Raw genomic sequence first — 14035 nt, forward strand, 5'->3', positions numbered from 1 at the left:
ATCTTAATTTATAATAAAGCTATTACATTTCTTGCAAATAAGATTTTTTAACAGCTAAAATGATATTTCAGCTACAAAACACTAAATTAACTTTACATGAATATATTTTCTAATAACATAGTTTAATCATTTCATCATTTATTACTTGAATAGATTATTTAACCTATATCTGTCACTATTCTCAACTTGATGTATCTATTTAAAATGCTTCTTTCCATGCATTAGGTTATATCATTGGAACACCACTCACTCATAATCATCCAGGAAATGCTGCTCTCGTTCAAACAAAAATTATTAAATCATCAAAAAAGCTCAAAATAGTGACACCAAACCAGCTACTATATTATCTCACGCATTACGTGGTGTACTATCACCTGTTTCGGCTTTAATGCCAAAACCTGAATCTCTATCTCGGACTATTAACCGCATTCAACATCAAAATAACTCTCAACTACTCAATATAACATCTCGAGGAGATTTGCAGTTATCTCCTGAACTTACTCATACACACAATAATGAATTATTTCTATTACATGACAGTGGTGGAAATAAAAAAAGATTTTTAATATTGACAACCACTAAACATTTAAACTATTTGATGACATGCCAGCAATGGCTGGGAGATGGAACCTTCAAAAGTGTACCACATATTTTTTCACAATTATACTCTATCCATGGTTACAAAAAAGGCAAAGCAGTACTACTTATTTACATATTACTACCTAATAAATCTAAGAGCACGTACATAAAGTTTTTGAAGATATTAAGACACCATCTACCAAATTTTTCACCGGACCGTATCGTCATAGACTTCGAAGAAGCTTTTATTCAATCATTCAAGGAAATATTCTCATCTGTTTAAATTTCTGGATGCAACTTTCACTTCAATCAGTGCTTCTGGCGCCATATCCAATCATGTGGCCTACAAAGTTTATATGACAACGATATAACATTTGCATTTAACTTGCGTTTACTCACAGCTTTAGCATTTATTCCACCTTCTGATGTTATAGAAGGTTATGAATTAATTGTTTCAACTAATTATTACGATTGCCATAGTGATATATCATACGAATTTCTAACTTATTTTGAATCTACATGGATCGGAAAGAGTCGTCATAACAAAAATAAAAAAGATAAACCAAGATTTTCTATCAAATTATGAAATTGCTACGGAGCTGTTATTCAAGATCAACTACGATCGAATAATCTAATAGAAAGGTGGCACAATTGATTCAATCGTCGTGTTAATATCTGTCACGCCTCTATTGGATTATTTCTAAATGCCATGAAAGATGAACAGGTAAAAACAGAAACTCTTATTACTCAAATCAATACAGGTTTAGATATTTCCACTCGTCGTAAAGCCTATCGCAACTACGATGACCGATTGAGAAATGTCGTTATCAATTACAATGCCAATGATAAACTAGATTATCTAAAAATTGTTGCAAAAATTATTTCACTCAATAATTCGAGTTGAAATCGACTTATAATTTATTTTCTTAGTTAAACTAATATATTTATTAATTTATAATTGTGTCAATGAACTTCTCAATTCATCGCTGGTTTAATTAATGACTGACTTTACGTTTACTTCTGAAATACTAAATAATTTAAATAACATTAATTACATTTGAAGTAATTGCTCCATTAATTTACATTCGATAACACATAAGTATGATATTACCAAATATTACTATTCATTACTACTTATATTTTTATAAAAATTAGTTACCCTGGATGCCCACATCAGATAGGATCTCTTAGTGTTATCGGTAAATATGAAAGAGGCGTCATATTTAGACATCATTGAATCAAACTTCGAGTTGGTATCAGAAGATTTGAGCAGTGTTTTGCCTAAAGAGATATTAACTAGGATCGTAGTGACTAGGCATCAGAGATGCTATGACTGATAAGTCTTCTGTTTTTCAAGAAACGATTTATGAATAAGGACAGAATTGTTAGGGAGTATTTAAGCCAGTGAAGTTCCACAAAGAAACCTCGCTCTGTTCCTGATGAGAAGGAGCTTGGATTCTGCTATCAGGATATTTGTAGGTGTACTAATACGATAACCTAAGGCAGCTCTGATAGCTGCATACTGGATGCGTTCAAGTCTGTTCACGACATTTTTGCGTTGGGAAAAATAAATATAAACACCATATTCAAAGGCAGATCGCATTAAACTCTTATACAAGATCAGGAGTGTGTCAGGGTCAGCCCCACACCAAATTCCGCGCAAAAATTTAATTATAGTGAGTATTTTAAAACATTTTTTACATACGGAGTCAACTTGCAAGTAAAACGAGAGCTTGTAATCGAAAATAATTCCCAAGGAGCGGGCAGAATGAGTAGAGTATATAAGATGATTATCTACTTTAATGAAAGCAGAACCCGGGAGAATTTTTTTATTGTTAAAATGGACTAGATAGGACTTACTGGGAGTAGGTTCAAGTCCCAAGTTGAAGAGATTAATTCCAATGAGTTTAACTGCTTTTTCAATAATACTTTGGCCTCTGTTTGTCGTTGAACATTTTACATAAAGAGCAACGTCGTCGGCAAACTGAGAAACATACACGCTTCTTGGGAGGTTAGTATCAATATTAGAGACAAAAAAAAAGTGGAAGAGAGAGCTGAGGACACCACCCTGAGGAACACCTTTATGGACCATTCTTGGTGCAGATCTATTTGAAGCCGTAAGGACATGACGCTCATCAGTGAGAAATTTGACAAAATTAAGAAGTGTGTGAGAACAGCCAATTGAAGCGAGCTTGGAGAGCAGTAAGTCGGCGTTGACATTGTCAAAAGCTTCCTGAACATTCAAGAAGACAGCAAGCACGTCCTTCTTTTCACTGAAAGCCTCGTCGATTTTTAGGGTCAGGTTGGCCCAGTTGTCAGAACAGGATCTTCCTTTCCTGAACCCTTGCTGGGAGGGAGGGAGCAGATGTGAAGTTTCAGCCCACCACTAAAGTCTGTTTTTGATTATGGATTCAAATAATTTACATAGACATGAAGTTAGTGAGGTAGGTCGGAGACTGCTACTGTCTGCTTTTTAATCAAGTGTATGTACAAGAGTTTCCAGGAGACAGGATAATTGTTGTTACAGTAAAGTTCATTAAAGATGTCAAAGAGAAACTAGTGCATTTTAATTGGTAACTTTTTGATGACTTCGAAGTCAATACCATCAGGACCAAGTGAAGATTTAATTTCCTTAGTGTGTAAAGAGGCGTTGAATTCCGTAAAGCTGAAGTCTTGACTGAGGAAGAGGTTTTCCTAGGTCTCAAGAATCCAAGATAGATTGGATTGAACCCAAGGAGGGCTTATTTTGTCTAGTGCAGTATCAATGTTAGGGTCTACTTAAAGATTGTGGGAGAAGGTTGTAGATTTTATTTTAGTCCATTTATTTATGAAGGTTTTACAGAAATTCCAAACGCAAGAAGGGTTGGAGCGTATGTTGATACTGCTGGCAAAGTTACGGAAGTGAGCTCTTTTCTTTCTTTTACATGTACGTTTAACCAGCGCACAAGCTTTTTTGTAGAGGATAAGATCACTGAGTTCTAGTGCAAAATTTCATTTCTTGTACACAGCTCTCCTAAGCTTAACAACCTTAAAGCTTTCCTGGTCCCACCAACGCAGAGGGTTACTTCTTTTGTGTCTAGGACGAAATTTGTAGGAAAAGTTACTAGATGGAGTAGATAAGTGAATTGCATCCTTTATGACTGAGACAAAAATCGTATTTGGCAAGAGGAGGAAGAGAGTCGTAGTCAGAAGACAGAAACAGTTAATAGCCTTTGTCCATAGTAGTAATAAAGGTCGGATAGTATATACGTTTGGTAGTAATTCTGAAGGTCTTTTTGGTGTACAGAGTCTTGTCAATATTTACAGAAACTTTAACTGGGAAGTGATCAGATCCAAAGGTCTCATCTAGCGCTTCCACGTCAATAAGATTGCTTGTGTTTAAGGTGGATAAAATTCAATCCAAGTTAGATTTGTTGTTGTTGCGGTTAATGACATGAGTGAAAGTGTGATCGTTAGGAAGAAAGAGATCATATCCTTCAATTATATTGGCAAGTCTAGCGCCATTAGTGTCTGTAAATGAGCAGTTGTAAAAACAAGGAAAATCTGAAATTCGAGAACGCTGAATTAAGGTCTACGCTGGAGCAGTTGAAGCTACCTGTGAAGAAACTTGAGAAAGGTGGAACATCTGCTACCTCCTGTTCTACTCATTTGCCTGAGTATTTGCATGTTATTCTCGCTTGCTGTACCTTCTGACGTGCTAAACAAATATTCTGTGAGTATTTCCACCAAAATCGATGACGATGTCATATTTGCCTCTGTGGCGCTGCTTCAAACTTCTATAATACCAAGGCTGTGTAGTAAATCGGTCATTTAAGCAAAATATCTTTCCTGATTCCTGGACGTGTGCACTAGTGGTATCAGCAAATAAAAACAATACTCCTAAGCAACCTTCAGTCTACAGACCTATTGCGCTGTTGCGTTTCTTTAGAAGGGTGCTAAAAAGATTGGCTTCTGAGCGGATTACATCATATCTAAATTAACACACCTTGCTTGGTCCACTGCAATGCGGATTCCAGTTAGGAAATAGCACTCAGACTGCCTTGCTTTGCTTAGTCAACGACATCAGGACCAACATGGACAATCGCAAACTCACCATTCTCGTGCTGTTTGATTTATCTAAAGCTTTAGACACGGTCTCGCACTCTCTGCTGCTGGCTAAACTTGCTATGTTGGGCATCTCTAAGGACACTCTTGGCTGGATGCGCTCATATCTAGTGAACAGGCGCCAGGCTGCGAAGTACCCTGACGGCTTCATGACTTCTTTTCTACCGACAACTGCGGGTGTTCCTCAAGGGTCCATTCTTGGCCCCCTCCTATTCTCTCTATTTGTGAATAATATTGGTATCTGCATCACTAAATCGAAGAGACTGCTATACCCTGATGACCTGTAGATCTATTGCAGTTGTGCTCCGTCTGAGATCTCGGATTGCATACACAGTCTGAATGCCGATATTACCAGAATATTAAATTAGGCTTTAGCTAATAAGCTCTTGATGAACATCTCGAAGACTAAGACGATCATTTCTGGAACCAGAAGATCGCAACCTTGGTGTATACCTCGATTCCAAGCTTACTTCATCTAAGCATGTGAAGCATGTGGTTGGTGAAGTCAATGCAGGATTCTACAGTCTCTACTCTTTTCGAAAATGTACTGACCACGCGCGATATATGATCCTATTCAATGTTCTAGTTCTATCTCACATCTATCACTGCCCGGTACTGCTGCGAAGAGTGGGCACGGCAGCTGATACTAAACTTCAACGACTTATCAATAAAGGGGTACTAGCTGTCTGAGCTGCTGTTGCAACGCATCATCACTAGACCCTCCAGGAGCTAAGTCAATCAGCTGCAATAAGTTGTTCCAAACTATCGCACTGATGCTTTTGGAGCGTCTTTTGCAGTTGCTGGCCCACAATTATGAAACGAATTACCTGACACTATTAAAAATAAGTCATTACTGCAATCGTTCAGGTACATGCTGCAAAGCTGGTTGGTCGTTCAGGACTCTGCCTTGAAGCATCCTCGATGTGCTATCTATATATATCTTTTTTTCTCTTTATCATTTTATTGCTAACCTTTTTTTTTTCTTTTTATCCTGTTATCTTATATACTAATATGTACTTGCTGAGAGTGTAAATGGCTGTGAACTTCTCAGAACTATTATTTTGCTGTGTACAAATATTTTTCTGTATCTATCATCATTTTCCTGTTTGATGTAACATTTTGTTCAACTGTCCAAACAATCCCGAATAAAAATAACCAATTTAAAAAATGTGGCTATACGAAAAACGATCAAGGACCATGTTTTAACCATTTTTTAGGGATACAACGGTCTCATGAGGTTGTTTTGTAGAACATATCGGCCTTACAGAATATGTTTAATATTTGGTCGTACATAGATCGTATTATGGACATTTTATAATTCATGTCAGGACTTACAGCGATCGCTTAACGATAAAATACGAGGTGTACAGGGGTCTTACGTTGTCTTTTTTTCAATAATAATGAACATAGAGAATCTGTGTCACCGTTTATATATTAAAATTACTCACTAAAATAAATATAATTACTCAACAATAGTTAATTTCGCAATACAAATGTTTTATTGATTCATCTTTTGCTTATCGGAACAAATAAATATTATTCTTGAAAATTTACATTTATACATACATCTATTAACTGATATTCTTTAATTGTACATGATTTAATTATCCTTAGATTATTAATTTAAGGGGGGTATATTGAGGTAAAGTTGTTGTATCTAAAGAGGGGGGGGGGCTGAGTAACTGAATGAGAAGGCATAGTGTAAGAAAAAGGTGATGAATAATTATTATACTGATAATAAAGATATTGTGGCACTGGAGGATAACCAGTTATAGAATTTTGTTTGTTGAATTGCTGTAACGGGTGGTAAAATGCCTGATATAATTAGTATGGTACTTGATGATGAGGATAGTGATGGTATTAATTTGAGTAATAACTTTGCTGATACTGTCGTTGATAATTTGATTATTCTGATCCTTGTTTCTGCTGATATTGTATTTGATCTTTCTGTTCTTGTCCTGGTTCTATGTTCCTGGGATCTTGTTCTTTGTCCTGATGTTTTATTCGTTGTTTTAGTTCGTAATTCATTAGTTTTTCTTGTTTTTTCGAAGTCTGTTCTATCTCTAGATTTTTTGGTTTAGACTTTTGCTGCGATTCGTGTTTTTTTAATTTCTCTTCTCGTTCCTTTCGTGATCTGAATTTTTGCGCTATTTCTTGTTGTTTAAATTTTTCGGCTGACACCTCTTGACATTGATATGGATCTTGTTGACATAGTTCTGTGTCCCCTTTATCATCTGATAATAAGCTTTATTGATAGTCAATAGCTAAACCTGTAACTAGTAAAAAAAAAGTTCTTTACTAGTGAGTTCTAAAAAATATGACATTTTTTTTAATTTACTTATTATAGAGGTTTTTATCGAACTTTAATCAAACATTTAATAAGTAATTTAACTTACTTCGTCTTTTTTTGGATAGGGTATTTGGACAATTTTCTTTCAACATTTCTCTTTTCTTCTTCCGACTTCCTTAAACTCAAAGCCTATTATTTCCATTGTCCTCTTCGAATTCTTCTGTAGGTTTCATTCTTCCCTTATAATACCCAATTTCCTTCTTTACAATTTCATTGTACTTCGGTAGGCTCATAACAACTCCATGCTCATGTTTAAGAAATCCTTTGACAATATTTATTAGATGATGAAGAAAGAACATTAGATGTTCAATTTGAAATTCACTTATGAGTAAAACTTACCCAAAATTGCATCCCGGACATCCGGCCCTTTTTAATACATTTTTGCTACTGTATTATAATTCACCAGCTCTTCTGGCGTTACCATTTTCATCAATAGCTCTCGAACTAATGCATAGGTAGCTTACGGTTTGCCTTACTCTCACTTATACCTATAGCCTTTCGTGTCAGAAGAATTCCCGTATTCGAATATACTTCAACCTATATTGATGATAAATATGTCAATATTTGTTTTGAAAACATTTTTTCAACATACGTGTCAAAGTCACCTTATTTTCTTGATTAATAGAACATGGACCTTTTTTCATCATAACTTTTTTCATGGATCGAAGAATCCCATCGAATGTTTCAATTAATTGTGGTTTAACTGAAATTGATAATAGCATTAAAATTATTGTACACATATTATCTTAATTTATATTTCAACACTTCCTTTGAGATCTCCGATATCAACAAACACAATCCAAACAATTAGTACACGATGCGTCTTGCTTTTTCTCCAATGATGAATATGTTTTCTGTTACTCGGTTGAATGGTTATTAGGCGTCTTCTGACCCAGAGTGGGCAAATTTAAAATAGATTTATGCAATACTTCTACATATTCCTGCTGGAATACCTGGTGCGGCAAATACCTCTTTGATATTTGACCACAAATATCAATATTCAATGATTCTAAATAATTTTTATTAGCTGGAACAAAAAATTACATCGAATTCAGTATATTTAACAATATTTAGTAGCCCATAAAAGTTACATTTATTGAAGTTTCTTTAGTTCAGGTGTTTTAAAACGAAAAAAGTTATTAGATATATATAATTTTTTTTTGACATTACATATGAATAAATAAATAACATGCAATTTTTTAGAAATAATACGAAACTAGTAGAAAGAAAGAGATGCGATCAGTTTTTTTCCTTAATCAGCAGGTATAAACATTAGGCCCCGCAGCCAAATACCAGGCTTTTCAATCAACACTTTTTTTTAATGAAAAATATTTTCTACATAAATATATAATAATGACGCAAAATGAAGTTCATTTTAGAAAAACTTTTCATTAAAAATTAATTACTATTCATAAATTTTGAAAGAAAATATAAGAATCTTTGGAAAACAGCAATTACATTTGCTAGCTACGGCTATACAAACATTTCTAGCTATATCAAATGTTATTTTTTTCCCATAATTAAATTTTTCTATTAGATAAATAATTGGGCAAATACCTAGGTGTTTTCTTTGATTGTTACATGAGATAAAGATATCCTATAAAAGTAATAATTATAAAAACTAGGTATTTGAACTTTGTTTTACATAAATCATCTGAAACGCTAGATCGTAAGGCCTTAAAAGTCATCTATCAAGCATTATTTGAGAGCATTATGAACTATGGCTTGGTTGTGTGGGGAGGTGCCTACGATTGTGCTTTGAAACCACTTAAGTCCATATTAAATAGACTTATTAGTAAGATCAAGATCCAATCAGTTATGAGTATTGATAAAACTCTTATTCTCAGCTCTATATTACAATATTATGATAAGTGTAAACTAATCTATAGCGAAAATTGTGCGAATACTAGATTCAAGTCGATCGCCTTACCAAAGATACATAAAACTATAAGCCGAAAAAATGCGTTATATGCAGCAATTAATTACTATAACAAACTTCCTAGTATGTTAAAGAATCTCTCGAACAGCAAAAAGATTATGAGAAAGAAATTGTGTAGATGGATCACTTCATTCAATTTATGATCTATGATAGTGAAATTACTAACTTTATGGATTATATTATTTCTATATCTACAATGTCAGTATCAAGGATATTGTTTTTGTGTCTGCGTTATGTACTTTGTTAGAAATGAGTGAGGTGTGCTTATTATATTTTAATTTTCAATTTTTTGTCAAAGATATAATGGTTTCTAGTCCTATACACAGTTGACTTGTCAACTCTATAGGACACGACCAAACATCGTGTACTTTTCTGGAAATCAAAAAATTATAAATAAAAAAAAAATTCCTTTCAGTATGAATGGAGTACTTACATGAAATCTTTAATATTTTTGCTTCGTAAATAGTTGTTATATCATCCTCATCAACCCCCGGTAGATCACATTTCCAGCCAACTTTAATATATTTGGGGTAATATATAAAGTATAATCACTTTATAAATTTCACTTCCTTGATCAATTGATATTTCTATCGTTTTCGGCCAAAATATCAATGCTCATAAGATTTTTTATCTCTTTAACATTTAAATACACCGAATGGAAAATGAAAATGTTTTAACAGAGCTGCTGGTCACTGGTAACCGATAAATATGTACTCTCTTGTAAATAAACTAGATTCAAGTGTCATAAAACAACCGGTGAATTCGTGTTCTTTTCCGTTTTTAACACCGTGAGAATATTGAAAGCAGCCCGAGGTAACGGCAATCAAAATCTACATGTACTCCTGATTTTCATTTTGAGTTCTAAACTGACGAGAAGTATTACTTTACTCATTCAACAGTGGTATTTTTATATATATTACAGATAAATTTTCAACAGCAGTAGTGATTGAAAAAAGTGCTATTTATATCATTGGTGCCAATAAAAATGCCGAAAATTAACCTATCTAGTGATTTAGATTATTATAGTCGTAGTAGACGATTAGAATTGGTAAGAAGACTAAAAAATTGGAGATCAATAAGACAAAATAAGTAAAATTTATTAAATCTGTAGCACAATTCATTTTTTTTCTTATCATTAACATATTGGTATATTAAAAGAGCAACCCACCAACTGAATTAAAACTTTTGTTACATAGGGATACGGATTCATGTTAAAAAACCAAGATATCCTAGTACTAATCCAGAACTATTGACGTTATCAAGTAAGTAGTCATTTTTATCTTTTGATCCTAATTATCATTGTTTTTGATACAAATATGATTATTACTTATATACAGGCAGTAACTGTATAGAGAAAATTTATAAGTTATCTCATTTTTAAAAAATGGCCTCTTTAAATTACGTATTTCATTACATCGTATTACATTTTCTATTATGTTGTTTAAAAATGCATTAGTTATATTTTAGATTTCCACGTATTTATTTGTATTAATAATCTTGAATTGCAGATCAACTCGAGCAGAATTGTGAGATGTACCAGAATAAAAATCACGAAGTTGAGGGAGACATTATTCTTGACAAAGACATACAATGAATCGTGTAGAAGTCCCAGAAGACGTGATAATTGTACAGGAAAGTAGACATGAAGAACTACAACTATCAGAAATAAAAGAAGGTATTAATGGAGAAGAAGACAGGCATATCGTTAGTGATGATGATGGTAATGATGGTGATGATCATGATAGTGATGACGATCACGACAATGATGATAATGATGATAACTATGATAGTGATGAGGATGAGAAAGATGAATCAACAAGCCAAGATGAATCAGAAGATGAAGAGAATGAAACTTCTGATGAAGAAGATACAAATGTCAATGAAGATGCAGATATTCCCATATATTCGGGGGCTCCGATAACTTTATCAGAAAGTATAATAAGTATTTCGAAATGTGTTATGACATACAACTCAACCGGTGCTGCTTTCGCCGATCTGTTACAATTAATTTTAATTCACCTACCATCTGATTCACTGCACAAGAAAACAATCTTTAAATTTATGAAGTTCTTTAATAATAATGCAAAACCCTTCAAGAAACATTATTATTGTGCTGATTGTATGAGTAGCTTACATTCGAGTATATCTACGTGCAATTGTGTTAACCACGGAAATAATGATGGAAACGGAAAGTCTTGTTTTCTTGAAATTCCAGCAGCTAATCAATTTCGAGAATTACTACTACAACCTAGTTTCGTTGACAATTTATCATACTGTTTTAATCGTAAAAAAGACAATGATACTTTTGTGGAGGATACATTTGACGGTAAACTACATCAACAATACATGAACTGTAATAATCCTAACAATGACAAATTTAATCTTTCGTCGATGTGGTACACAGGCAGGGCTCCAGTATTTAAATCACGGTCTTATTGTATCCGGCCATTTTATTTAATAATTAATGAATTGCCGTATGAGAAACGAATGATGAAAGAAAATATTATTGTAGCTGGACTTTGGTTTGGTCCTTTCGAGCCTATGGTGGCTTATGTTATGTAATAAGAATCGGTGATGTTGCTTCTATTGAGAAACCGGATAATAACATTGAATATAGTGAATAACAAGAAAATAAATTTAAAAAATTGGAATGCAACCATTTTTTATCAATAAACAGATTTTGTAAATGATTCCTTTGTAACTTTATATATATTGCTGTATTATATTTTCATATGTACATTAAAACTTTGATTTTTGAATAAAAAATAAAGTAGATGAATTACACTAAAAAAATTTTATTTATAATGAAAAACAAAATAAATAAATATCATTACATATGTCATTTTCCTAACTTAAAGTAGCATAAAGATACGTTAATAAAAATTTTGTAATTATAATCATGATTAATGATTTATATAGCATGAAAAAATTAATTAACGTTACTTTTGCAGCTCTATTGACAAAATCCAGTCGTAGAATTGAATCGAATTCATGCAGAGATATGATACATGGTTATTTTCTCAGATTGTGTACAACCGCTGTACGCCTGTCTGTGCGGCCGTTTCATTTGCACTGTAATGATGCCTCAGTACGACCCTATGTAAGACTCAAACTATGGCTTTTTTGATTTTTCTTTCTACATAGGCGGTCGTACTTCCTAATGTTTAGACTCTCAGATTTTTTTGTACTTATATAGGCCACGTACGTCCCGAAAGAATCCGTAAAGCCGTCGTTTCGATCATGTTCAGCACCTGATTATTTTGACTCTGGATAATTGTTATTGTCTATCTGTCTATCTATCTGTCGATCATTCTTTTATCTATTATCTCATACTCTCTCTGATGCTTTTTCTTATCTATTTTCTTATACTCTCATGCATTCTCTTATCTATTCTCTCATACTCATTCTCACATATTCTCACATCTTCTTTCTTATTCTCTCTGTTATTTACACTTCCATTTTTGCTTTCAAGCATTCTCTTATCTTTTTCCTTGTACTTTCATGCATTTTCTTACATTATCTCTCATTCGTTTTTCTTCTCTCTTCTCTCGTACTCTCTTCTACCTATTCTTTCGTACTCTTTCCATTTCTCCTTCTTTTCTATTCTCTCATACTTTCTTTATTCATTTTCTCACCTTTTCTCTCATACTCTTCTTCATTTTTTCTCCTATTTTATATCTTATCATTCACGCTATTCTTTTATTTTTTTACACTCTTTTCCATGTATTTTTTTCTGTCTGTTTTTTTTTCTTCTTTTCTCTTATCTCCTTTTTTTATATTTTCTCTTATTTATTATTTATCTATTTTTCTATCGATTCCTCTATTTATTCTATCATGTTCTTTGTGATCAATTTTTTTCTTCACCTTCATGTCCTCCATTTCGCATAATTCACCTCATTTTTTCTCTCTTTTATCCCATGATACTGTCTATCCATTTGTCTATCCTTTTTTTCTGTTTCATTGTATTCCTTCTCTTCTCGATTATTTTTGCATTTTTTTACAACTTTTAGTCTCTTTCTTTCTCTATGATTTTGATATTTTTCTATGTATGATGATGTCCAAACTCTGTTCTATATGACCTTCATCTTCTCTCATACATTGGTTGGCCACTTTTAGTGCTCTTTATGTCTGCCGTCGAACTGCTGCCATTTCCATTTCTCTTTGATCACGAAGGTCGTCTTCATCATTTATAGGTTCACAGTATACTTTCTCTTTAATATACTTCCATTAAAAAAATCGAAAGGTGTCCAGTCAGGTAATCTTGGCGGCTATTTTTGATAATATGACCTTAACCCAATCCGTTTATTCAGATACATTTAATTCAGTCGTCTAATGACATCCTCTTCGCAATGAAGCCCCGCTCCATCCTGTTGCCAAACTAAATTGTCTAAGCAGACATCCCCTCTAAGTCCGTTAAGCAAAAATGTAGGACCAATCTAGATGTTCGAAAATAAAGTGATCAGGAACAAAGAAGATGGGTGAAGATAGTGCGTAAATGACAAAAAGATTATTTAACACAAACAAGTATTTTCGTGTGCATAAATGTGCTGATTATAAGCATGAAAAGGACTGTCTTATTTAAAGATAGCTTCTTCAGTTCATAATATCCGCCGAAGAAATTCATAATCACCCTGCACTTGATCTCTGAATCACTTACAATAAGCTAACCGTTTCAGTAGATCACCGTCTTCTAGGCGATTCACAGGACTATAGTGGTAAGGATGGAGACCATCTCACCACAAAACTTTACTTATTGTCCGATGGCTGATGTTCAACATCCCGTGCGATTCTCTGGTCCTGAATGTGGGATAATGTTCAAAATACCTAAAAATTTGTCTCGTTATCTTTGATAATGACGAGAGTGTCCTGCATTTAAACGAGAAGTTAACACAATCCTTTCGTTATTTCGAATCCGTTCTGGTAAATTGTCCAACGCTTGGGCATCTGGATGTTTCACACGATCGAGAAATCTTTCCGCGTGAAGACGAATCGCATCATCAATATTTTTACTACAGTTATAGAGTATTTAATAGTAACTCACTGTTCATACATATCTAAAATAC

The 14035-nt window shown here is 33.5% G+C and overlaps 1 protein-coding gene across 2 annotated transcripts in view; it reads left to right on the forward strand.

The window, feature by feature from the left end:
* LOC118071107 (phosphatidylinositol 3-kinase 2-like) overlaps positions 1 to 14035 on the forward strand; it is a 187913-nt gene that overhangs the window by 171686 nt on the left and 2192 nt on the right. The window lies entirely within an intron of this gene.

This window comes from Chelonus insularis, unplaced genomic scaffold, assembly GCF_013357705.1.
Source record: "Chelonus insularis isolate UGA/USDA-ARS -01 unplaced genomic scaffold, ASM1335770v1 contig_74_pilon, whole genome shotgun sequence".
NCBI classification, from domain to species: domain Eukaryota; kingdom Metazoa; phylum Arthropoda; class Insecta; order Hymenoptera; family Braconidae; genus Chelonus; species Chelonus insularis.